The sequence below is a fragment of the Palaemon carinicauda genome, unplaced genomic scaffold (assembly GCF_036898095.1).
Source record: "Palaemon carinicauda isolate YSFRI2023 unplaced genomic scaffold, ASM3689809v2 scaffold12, whole genome shotgun sequence".
Lineage (NCBI taxonomy): Eukaryota > Metazoa > Arthropoda > Malacostraca > Decapoda > Palaemonidae > Palaemon > Palaemon carinicauda.
In genome coordinates, this window is record NW_027168704.1 from 482,501 (window position 1) to 494,895 (window position 12,395).

The following is a 12,395-nucleotide window of genomic DNA, read 5'->3' on the forward strand; positions in this document are numbered from 1 at the left end:
GTCAGATATTGATTCCCGCACTGCTGAGAAGACAGTTGATCGCCGTAGCACATGAGACGGGACACATGGGAATAAGACGACGGAAAAGATTATGAGACACTTTTTCTGGCCTGGCATGCATAAGGTTGTGAGCTAGTTTTGCGGTGCATGTCACGTTTGTCAGATGCTTGGAAAGCCTAACGAGTACATCAAGAAAACTCACTTGCACCCGATTGAAGTACGAGAAGAACCCTTCATCAAGGTAATGATCGATATTATGGGGCCGTTACCGAGAACGAAGAAAGGCCACGAACATATTTTAACTTTAATGTCTCCAGTGAGATTGATTGATTGATTTAAAGTTTTCAGGCATCCTGACATCCGAGGTCATTGACGCCGGTCTCCAGTGAGAAGATATCCAGAAGTCATACCCGTCACGAACACTAGTGCCAAAGTAATTGCCGAGAAGTTAATAAACTTTTTTTACAAAGTTTGGTATTCCGAAAATCGTTCAGAGTGACCGAGGAACAAATTTCATGTCAAAATTGTTTCAGGACGTGATGAAACTATTGAATGTGAGACAACAACTGTCTACTGCCTATCACCTGGAGACCCAAGGTACATTAGAGAGATTTCATCAAACCCTAAGAGCATGTTAACAAAGTACTACAACGAAATAGGAAATGAATGGGACATCTGACTACCCTTGATGTTATTTGAGGTGCACAATGCTTACCAAGATAGCTTGGGATGTAGCCCGAATGAAATGGTGTTTGGATGAGAAGTAAGAAGACCGATTAAAATGTTGGCAGAAAAAAAAGGATAGATCAAGAGGAAACGTATGGAGAATATGTCAAGAAGTTGAGGAAAAGGATCTGCCCAAACCAGCCATGCTAAAAACGAAAGTGCCCTACCGCACGTACCACGTGCTCTAACCTAACTCAAACTCTAACCCTAATCACCCACGTGATCCCTGCTGCATGCAATCAATTTTTCTGTGAATTGCTGCTCAACCCTTAAAAACTTCAACTTAAATACCATCACATTCGTAATTCTTGCAGCCCCCAATTACGTATTCTGTGATTAGCTCCTCAATCCTTCAACCTTAAACTAAGCACCATCACATTAGTGATTCTCGAGACCCCCAATCATATATTCTATGATTTGCTGCTCAACCCTTAAAACCTCAACCCAAGTATCATCACATTTGTGTTTCTTGTAGCCCCCAATCGCATATTCTGTGATTTGCTGCTCTAACCTAACCCAAACCCTAAACCTAATCACACGAGATTCATGCAGCTTTTAATCCCTAGTTCAGTTATTTGCTGCCCAAACCTTAAAATTCATCCTAAGTTTAATTACACTAGTGATTCTCATGGCCCACAATCCTGTATGCTGTGGTTTACTGCTCTATCCGATTAACCCTACAACCACATTCATGATTTCATGCCCCCATTCACATATTCTATGATTTGCGTCCTACCCTCGGACCTATGCCTGTACAAAGGTGTAGCAATAAAAAAAATAAGCGCATCCAGCTCAGCAGGTTCCTAACGGACCCACCACCTTTACCTTCCAGTCAACGGATCATACACTCTTCCGAAATAATGGCTGAAACTGATCCGGTCCCTGACAGCGAACATGACTCGCAACAACACCAATAAGACAAATCTGATGTTTAATTGATCATTAGCCCATCCTCGACGAGAGGAAAACCGACCAGCTCAATGTCCACCTCTCCACCCTTCGAAACGACAAGACATTGCTCTGTAATCCTCAGCAGGAAGGTAACACAGACGTATATGAGTCTGTCAAGGGTAGTTACTTACGGTTCTCCCATTTCATGTTACGCCATGTCAGCAGACGATCACCCACTCCACACGCTTCAACCAACATCATCATCATAGGGCCACTGTTCGATCCCAATCACCCTGTGGTTGATGACAGGATTGAATCCTGACAAAGCTGATTGTTTTCGTTCAAGGTTCTCGTACACAACAAAGAGTATGACAAATTCCACAAGGACGCTGCCCTACAGAAATCCTGTCGAGGTTTGGAAGTCTCTCATACGAAACTTCATGTACACCTCCGGTCAGTACCAGCACTGAGTGGCTATCCTAAAACAAGAGTAAGGCGATTGTCAGCGTACTAAGAGCCAGTTAATACGAGCTTTCAACCATCTCCCATACCCCAGAAACGAGCACTCCGAGCTGAACCTGGAAGAGCAGTATCGCCACCCCACAGGCCATGAGTATACCTCACACAGCGTCCGAGAGGTCATCATTGAAAGAATCCCAATCAAAGCCTTGTCCAAAATACTTGACATTGGTCAAACTGAATACCCTACCTTCAAGGAACTAAGAACAAATCTTAATTCTTACTGTCATCGGATGCAGCAGTGAAAACCCATTTGGCCGGTTAGAGAACCAGTACTCCACCTGGAAGGCACATGCCTCATTATACCAAAGCCGAAACTAAGCTTTTTCGTGGCTTTGTGCCAAACCATAACCACGCCATCTAGCTGTCACGCCACAATTAGTTCCCGACGGTCCCACCAGCCCAGCGGCCACCCAGGCCTTCACACTCCAGCTAACTGCCCGCGGCACTGACCCTCTGACAGTCACACTGGCACAACGGTGTTACAAGACAAGATTTGTTTATAAAAGTTAGATTATTTGGTTAAGGAAACAAATAACAATGGGACGACTGCAGGCATGAAGACGTTGCTTTGTGACCTCAATGCTCTGAGTTACTCAATCAGCATTAGCCAAGAGTTGTGTCGGTTGGTGTCCAATTTTTGATGATCCGTCATCGTAAACTATTTGTTGACCCAAGCATGTACTGAATCTGTTTCCATGTCAACAGGTACACCGGGGAAAGGGGACGAAAATGAGGCATAAACCACCCTGATGCAGTTGCATCTCCTGCCACTGCTACCCAGAGGCCAGACAAGCCCTCATACACCCCAGCAATGTGTGAGAAATAAGAACAGCTGGGAAGCCAATATTAGGCAGTCCGAGTCGAATACGAGTTCAGATCAAGCTCTAGTCATGAGTGTGCAACCTTCAGTCGGCCCACCTGCCATGGAAGGCTTATCTGCCATGGCTGGTGTCGATACACCATGAGATGTCCAAGAACTGCCTTTTTTGTTGTAACAATCGTATTCATATAGCCGTTTCCCTTCTAAGTCCGTTCTCCCCGAGTGTGTCTGTAAATTACAAGTGATTCATTGTTAACTACCATTGTGATAAACTGTTCCAGTAATTTAAAAGTCACAGAGGTACTTACATTTCTTCTGTTATGTAATTGCCCTAATTTAAAGTTCTATTATTCACTTTGAAGAAGATTTCTGCTCATGTTTATGTGAAAATTAACAATGTAAAAGTTGTCTAATTCACCGCCTCTTATCATTTATTATTCAATTGCCACTCATATAGTGACAACGGCCACCCATGTCCTTAGAATACTCTGGCGGTAGGACGTATGGGCCATGTCTGTTTTGTCAAGATACAACCCACAGATCTTAACTATGCTACCCTCAATAAACGCAAAGCTAATCTACAAGAACGTGCTCATTACAATGAATGCGGTGCCACTAAACCCAACACCAGTGATTGCAACACCTTAATTGTCTTCCATCGGTGTCAGCAAGTCCACATTCTACCCTTGTGTCCCATTCTTCCAAGGGACTCATTGAGGACCACACCCGTCACTCAGAATGCCACCACGACCCTGCCCAGCCACCTGCCTACCATATTCATTGCACTCGCCACTGCCACCTCTTGTAACATGTACGGAGAATGCCCCGTTTATACGCACGGTTTCCTTGACTCAGGAAGCCAGCATACTTTCATCACGCCCGCTCTAGCTACGCTGCAAGTCCCTGGCACTCACCTCCTTCATTGCCAGGGGACATGACATGCTCAGGACTACGATGTAGTCAATGTGTCCCGCTCTCTAGGATGGTATCATCACAACGTCCACGCTCTTGTCAGCCCTATAGCTGACAACACCATTACGGTCCCAGGAATCACCGCTCTCACTGACTATTTAAAGAGTCGTGGCATCAAACTCGTGGTCACCGAAATACACCATGACACGCTCAGTGGAATCATCCTTGTCATCAAAGCCGACCATTACGTCTATTTTGTCATGGGATCTCACTTTGTCAGCAATGTCAAACTCCGTACGTGTTCAGCGGGAGCCATTTTCTTCAGCACCTTGCCAACCTGGACTCGTTCCTGCATAAACGACGTTCAGCTAGGCAATAACTCCATCGCTGTGCACAGTGCCTCGGTCATGCCGCCCAAACGGCCACCCAGCTCCCTACTCCCTAACCTACTGTCATGACGCATTAATCGCCCAACGGCCACGCCACCTGATTGGCTACCCAAGCCTCTGAACTCAACTCAGTCAGCTCACAGCGCTGACCAACCAAGGGTCATGTTGCCACAGCGGCTCAATTCTCTATCCTCTATATATGTTGACTGTCCGACGTCCACATCGCCTGAGCGGCAAGCCAATCCTCTGTTCTCCATTCAGTCAGCTCACTGCTCTGGCCCACAGAACAGTCATGCTGCCTCGGCCGCTGACCAGCTTTCTAACCAGCTGCCTGAGTGGCTATCCAGTCCTCTGAGCTCAACTCAGTCAGCTTACAGCACTGATCCATCAACAGTCATGTTGCCTCAGCCACCGACCAGCTCTCTACTCTCTAACCTGCTGCCACACCCCATTGACCGCATGACGGCCCTGCCGCCTGAACGGCCACCTGATCCTTTGAACTTAACTCAGTCAGTTCACAGTGCTGACCTGCCAACAGTCTTGCCGCCTCAGCCGCGGACCAGCTCTCTACTCTCTAACCTGCCGCCATAATGCATTGACCGCCTGACGGCCACACTGCCTGAATGGCCACCCAGTCCTCTGTACTTACCTCAGTCAGCTCACAGTGCTGACCCGCCAACAGTGGTACCGCCTCAGCCGCTGACCAGCCCTCTACTCTCCAACCAGCTGCCATGCTACATTGACCACTCGGCAGCCAAACTGCCTGAACCCCAACCTAAGTCCCACACCCAAACAAATTGCTCCTCTATGCTGACCCTCCCTCAGTTAGGCCGCCACAGCGACCGGGTAGCCCTCTGCTCCACCCAGCCACCGCCCCGCTTTGCAAGCTCAGATCCTCCGCCCTTAGATACTTCTTCCTATTGGGAACATGTTTAAAATCCTACAGAGATTCCAAACAAGTCCAAAAATTATATGAATTTTCAAATGATAAGTATTGAATTATTAACCTTGAATGCTCAGCCATGGTTTATTAACCTTAGAATAAGCATGTTACAAACGAAATTGTATTCTTAATCATTATAACTATTACTTGTGCATGGCTATGATCTTGAGTCCCGCCTATCCATGTTTGGTATCAAAATGAGTAACTTTTCAATCCCTTTCTTTTTAAGTATGAGGTACTTTGATAAAATTCTTCGTATTACTAATTACTCATCCCCCATAATCACGTAGATTACTTCCTTGTATGTCTTCTAACTCTTGAAATCCCAAGGAAGATTAATGCATCTTTGACTTAATCCTTTCTCCTACATGATCGAGTTTCAATTTCGGTATATGCCATTTGACAGCCCTGAAAACACATGTTTGGCTAATCCCATCCTCTATTGATAAACCGCTTGCATTCTTGTATCCCCCTTAATACTTTAACTAAATTCCTACCCTCTTCGAGAGCCAAACTCTTTGACTCAGATTAGCCTTTGTAAATTTATAGTTCTGACCTTTGCCCATACCACATTAGTAATAACTTATATCTGGTCCTATCAATTCAAATATTAAACATCTGCCTCACCGGTTTCTCCATTAGTAATCGGATTACCATTCCTTTGATAGCTGCACTCCCCCAAGCTAATTTTCCAATCCTTAGTTTTGCATCTTAGATCCGCCCTCTCTGTGTTTGCTCATTCCAGACAGGAGGCCCTTTTCTTTGCCGTGGCCAATGGACGCATCCATGGGTGGACATCACAACATTCTCCTGACCAAACCAGGGCAGAAGATGCCGCCCCTAAAGATGCGTGTCCTATTCTGATCTGTAGATGGACCTTACCGACAACTACCAATAAAGAACAACCCTTTACCCAGAGAAGAGAATATCAAGCAACAGTGCAGTGACTCCAAAAATCAATTCTATCATAACCCTCTTTGACTCTAACTTGTGCATCTCCCCAATTTGGTGTCTGCAAATAATTTAACTTTTGTCAATAACAATTTTAATTCATCTGTGCGTATTCCTGCCCTAACTGAAGAAAACTAGTTAAGAACTAGAGAAATAGTGAAACCTTCTCCCATTGATAACAGTATCACTACGGTTATTTATAGGTTAATCCTTCGACAAACCCCTTCCAAACTAATGCTGAACTTCCAAAGTCAGAGGACCAAGAATGTAAACAGTGATTCACGGGCTGTTGTATTTAGTGTATACCTTTTGATAGTGGGGTGAAAAATTTACCCACATTTCTATAGTCCTCAGTGCCAGTCCTCAAGAGAAGTGGTACCGGGAACAATTCCACCACAAACAAACGCACACACGCACACACACACATATATATATGAATCAGATTTTTACAGTAAGGCAGATATGCGAGAAATATTTAGCAAAAGGTAAGGAGGTGTATGTTGCGTTTATGGATCTGGAGAAAGCGTATGATAGAGTTGATAGGGAAGCAATGTGGAATATGATGAGGTTATATGGAGTTGGTGGAAGGTTGTTGCAAGCAGTGAAAAGTTTCTACAAAGGTAGTAAAGCATGTGTTAAAATAGGAAATGAAATGAGCGATTGGTTTCCGGTGAGAGTGGGGCTGAGACAGGGATGTGTGATGTCGCCGTGGTTGTTTAACTTGTATGTTGATGGAGTGGTAAGAGAGGTGAATGTTCGAGTGCTTGGACTAGGATTAAAACTGGTAGACGAAAATGATCATGAATGGGAGATAAATCAGTTGTTGTTTGCGGATGATACGGTACTGGTAGCAGACACAGAAGAGAAGCTTGACCGACTAGTGACAGAATTTGGAAGGGTGTGTGAGAGAAGGAAGTTGAGAGTTAATGTGGGTAAGAGTAAGGTTATGAGATGTACGAGAAGGGAAGGTGGTGCAAGGTTGAATGTCATGTTCAATGTCATGTTGAATGGAGAGTTACTTGAGGAGGTGGATCAGTTTAAGTACTTGGGGTCTGTTGTTGCAGGAAATGGTGGAGTGGAAGCAGATGTACGTCAGAGAGTGAATGAAGGATGCAAAGTGTTTGGGGCAGTTAAGGGAGTAGTAAAAAATAGAGTGTTGGGCATGAATGTAAAGAGAGTTCTATATGAAAAAGTGATTGTACCAACTGTGATGTATGGATCGGAGTTATGGGGAATGAAAGTGACGGAGAGACAGAAATTGAATGTGTTTGAGATAAAGTGTCTAAGGAGTATGGCTGGTGTATCTCGAGTAGATAGGGTTAGAAACGAAGTGGTGAGAGTGAGAATGGGTGTAAGAAATGAGTTAGCAGCTAGAGTGGATATGAATGTGTTGAGGTGGTTTGGCCATGTTGAGAGAATGGAAAATGGCTGTCTGCTAAAGAAGGTGATGAATGCAAGAGTTGATGGGAGAAGTACAAGAGGAAGGCCAAGGTTTGGGTGGATGGATGGAGTGAAGAAAGCTCTGGGTGATAGGAGGATAGATGTGAGAGAGGCAAGAGAGCGTGCTAGAAATAGGAATGAATGGCGAGCGATTGTGACGCAGTTCCGGTAGGCCCTGCTGCTTCCTCCTATGCCTTAGATGACCGCGGAGGTAGCAGCAGTAGGGGATTCAGCATTATGAAGCTTCATCTGTAGTGGATAATGTGGGAGGGTGGGCTGTGGCACTCTAGCAGTACCATCTGAACTTGGTTGAGTCCCTTGTTAGGCTGGAGGAACGTAGAGAGTAGAGGTCCCCTTTTTGTTTTTGTTTAATTTGTTGACGTCGGCTACCCCCCAAAATTGGGGGAAGTGCCTTGGTATGTATGTATGTATATATATATATATGTATATATATATATATATATATATATATATATATATATATATATATATATATATATATATATATATATATATATATATATATATATAAGTTTTTTCCACCATAAACTTTGTATTAAAGTGTAATTCCAAAACTCAATGTAGTCCTGAAGAAGGGTCGTGAAGTGATTTGAAACACGTGTCGACGCCAAACAATAAATGGAGAAAAGTAAATGTATTTCTACTGTTATCCTGGAAGTAGTCTGCAGGATAGTCTGTCCAGAGAGAAACTATCTTCGATTTTTGCATGCCACTAAAACATTATCTAATTATTATATATATATATATATATATATATATATATATATATATATATATATATATACAGTATGTTTGTGTGTGTGTGTGTTAGTATATATATATATATATATATATATATATATATATATATATATATATAAATTATATATATATATATATACATAGTGCATATTTAGCCATTTTACTTCTGATCCTTTTCATCAACTGAATGCTTCCTTTATACTGTAGATATTTCAACATCTCAGCCTTTCCCAATTACTAAAGGATGATTAAAAGGAAAATTGTTGCTCGCTTTGTTCAAGACAGACTAATTATGATATGAACACGGGACTACAGAAGTCCTAACTGATCAGCTTATAACACTTATGAAATCTGTTCGGATAGGAAATTTTGACTGTTCGCTGTCATCCGAACTACAGTCCGAGATGCTACGTATTTCGGTCCTATGTTGTATGTGGGGGCACCGGCCTTTCCGAGGCAGTCCAAAATCGATTTCAGATAAATGAAACATGTATAATTTTTGGCTGTGGACTGACTTGCACAGGCTGGTACATAGTCAGTCTGAAATCTTGTGCAATTAGTCCGAAACTGTATGTATTCATCCGTATTGTACAAGATCATTACGTAATCACTCCGAGTGCATCCAAGGTTGTATGCAGTTAATTTAGTTTATCTCAGGGATCATCTTCCCTCCTAAAGGAGTTCCAGGAAGCCATGGAACTTGATCCTGGTGAGACACAGGACCCAAAAAGGCATAAACATATGGACATAAAGGACTCGAAATCTATTTTTTTCCTTATACATTTATTATAACTGTAAATATTTCACATTCCAACTAATAATAGTTTTCTTATTTTCCATAAATCATAGTGATTGTGGCATCACTGCAGAATTTCAATAAACCATTGTGATATTTACAGGATCAAAATGTATGTAAATTGTAGATATCTGTCCATCACGCACAAGATCAAATTTGATGTGCAGGGTGCAAAGGCAAAAATCCAGATGATGAGTTGTTATATTCAGAAAGGCTTTTTATAAGATATTATCGCTATATGAAGCTGTATGCAGCTGTAACGAGCAGCCAAGTATCCTTTGCAGTGAAATTTTTCAATTTATCTGTTGATAGTTTGTTGTCTATATGCAATGGAACATCGTCAAACATAACCTGCGAGAACCCTACACTGACTGCACTTAGTGCACAACATCCCTCCGTGGTGCCTTGGCAGCCATATGATACCAACATGCATCTGCACACAGCCATATAAGCTTGTACATGAGCCCAGTACATAGTCAGTGAGTCTCCAGTCCGCCAACTCTCTGCCACCCTACATATAATTCTGCAGTGAAACCTCCATGACTCTGCCAAATTGTTTGCATATTTCTTTTTCTTTTTTAATTATTTTATGAACTTGGCCCATGTAGCCTACATCCGTGTACTGGTGTCCACAGTCATTAACATTCATAGAGCTAGTGCGAGATTGCTCCGCCATCTGGTGTGAAATCCCCATAAGGTTCCTCGGAACCCCGGTTGGGAATGGCTTCTTTAGGACAAAACTGAATTCAAGACGAGCAGCGTCTGGTGCCTATTGAGTAAATACGAACTCTTTGTGGGTCATTAGTGATTTGAAGCTGAAGGTACCTAGTCTATTGAATAAATCGGTGATGTTTCACTGAGGGTAATTTCATAACATTCACTTAGCTTAGCAGGTACTAATCAGGTGCACACGTTAAGAGTGAGAAAATCATACCTTGCCATTTGGTTGATGCCATAGTTATGTAATCTGGGCAGACACATTAAATATGATCAAATATTACTTATTTAGCTTTTATTTACACTTTAAGTTTTCTCACACAGTCCATCCATATGGTAAGCCAATGATCAGAGGAGTGTTATGGACTAGTCCTCGCACAGGCATTTGTAGTCTGCAGCCAGGTGGAGATCAATTGCAGACTATGGCCAATTAAGGATCTACTTTGACCAACTTAACGTTTCGCCTGTAGCTGTTGCCATAAATTTTGAAGATGCCAATTTTTTCAAAGTTGTTGGCTGGTTACGTTAACAATTATGTGTCACCCATACTTAATGAAAGTTTTAGCTAGAAATCGAAACCCTTACGTCAGCAAGTTATGACCAACATCTTGATGCTAAAGTCAGCTTTCAGCTTCTATAGAACCCTCATCCCAAGAATCTGAAAATGGTAGTTCAATTTGCAAGACTACCATTCAATGATGAATGAAGTAATATCGTTAATCACCAATATCTACTAAAAAACGCTTGGTTAGGCCTTATTATCCATCTAGATTGATTTCCAAAACATGAGCTGTTCATTGCACTCTGAAAACACTTTCTACGTAGCCTCTTTCAGGTCTTATGAATACTTCTTATGAATTTTTTTTTGTTCATCTGCTTTTTAAATATCAAAAATTTTTCTAGAATTTTTTATCCTGGGTCCCATACAGCGGAAATCTCTCTTTTAAAAAAAATCCTGTTTTGTAATTTGATTGATGCAGTTCGTCTTATTTGCATCGTCACTGTGAGTCTGATAATATTCATAAGACGAAATTTCTCTCCAATGAAGTTTATTTTTATTTCCTTTCGTTGCTTGATACATATTTTATGGTTATCACGTGAAATTCTATCCCTTTTCCATCATGGTCAAAGCTTTTTCCTTTTATTGATTTTTTGATAATGTAGATTTGGCTATTTGCCATGAGATTCTTAAAATATATGCGCTTAAGGAGTGCACGTGACAAATACGTCTTACTAGATTCATAGGCTGTAATCGAAGTAGATAGACCTAATAAGCAAACTACAGAAAACCAGGATGAATAGTCTACTTACTGAACGAATCGAGATCTTTAGAACTTCTTGCCCAAAGAGGTAGAGTTGCGAAACTAGAGACAAAAGACGATCAGATCTGAAAAGACAATGATTGCGTCACGTTATAATAAATACAGCATTGCACTTTTTATTTAAAACCATCATGGAGATGGGAATCTTATATGATATTCTACAGCAATACATTTTTTAATAGTTGATGAAAATATGATTACTTACGCAATACAACAAATGAGGAACGTCAGGAAGAACAAACAACCTTTACTCTACCGCTACAAAACTCGAAGTAGACTAGGGGATCTTGTTGATTGAAGATTCGAATTAACAAGGCTTCACTTATTTGAAACTGAAGTTTAACTTGCAGATTTCGGATAAACTTCACGAATCACTTAAGATATTTTTTTCCGCTGTTTACGTGAAATTCTTCGGCGCGCTGATACAATCCACAATGCACGACGCTTTCTGTAATAGGCACACTTTTCTTTAAAATGAGTTGACGTCACTAACTTCAGGATGAAAGATCACAGTATTGAGAAATGAATCTCCACAAGCCGTAAGTGATTCAAAGATGAAGATATCTATTTCGTAGGATAGATTGGTGCTGTTCCAACGAAAGGCAGTAACGTGATGTGATGGGACGAAGACTATTAGATTTATTCTAAGTATGATAGTCAACTTCGTATTTATTCAATATTTACATTACGCTTTTTTTACTCTCCGTTTATTTAGTGTGCTATAACAATGGCCAAAGTTGTCAAAGAAACGAAAACGAAATAGAGTAAAGACTGGTGTGACCTACCAATGTGTTTCTTCAGTGTTCGTCACAGGTATACGTTTTGTTAAAACTACAGCGCACGTTCGGGATAGCTCCTTCAATTCGTTTGTTTATCGCCTGTGAACTGAGCGATTTTTCAAAGATAATAAAGATAACATTAGATAAGAGATAAGAATAACTTTAGCATTGGCCTATACGTGTGTGTGAGAGAGAGAGAGAGAGAGAGAGAGAGAGAGAGAGAGAGAGAGAGAGAGAGAGAGAGAGAGAGAGAGAGAGAGAGAGAGACACTATGAGGTAAATAACTAAGAGGTTGAGCATCAAAACGGAAGAGTAAAATCCGGACAGGGGTTAAAGAAGGAATAAAAAAGTAGGTGCAGCTACGAACTGAAAAAAAAAAAACGCTGCAAATACCACTTAATAATGCCTAATGTGTACCGTGAGAG

At 41.6% G+C, this 12,395-nt stretch overlaps 1 protein-coding gene across 4 annotated transcripts in view; it reads right to left on the reverse strand.

Moving 5' to 3' along the window:
• The window catches only part of LOC137635384 (uncharacterized), a 54,215-nt gene extending 42,164 nt beyond the window's left edge, over positions 1-12,051 (reverse strand). Inside the window, exons 1-3 of one of the 4 annotated variants that reach the window (XM_068367851.1) lie at positions 11,977-12,051; positions 11,397-11,639; positions 11,181-11,256 (exon numbers count right to left, since the gene is read on the reverse strand). The gene's annotated coding sequence lies outside the window, so the exon portion shown is untranslated. Of the gene's footprint in view, positions 1-11,180; positions 11,257-11,396 lie in introns of all 4 variants that reach the window. The other 3 variants (XR_011042660.1, XM_068367852.1, XM_068367853.1) reach the window with 3 other exon arrangements.
• Between the last annotated feature and the right edge of the window lie 344 nt (positions 12,052-12,395).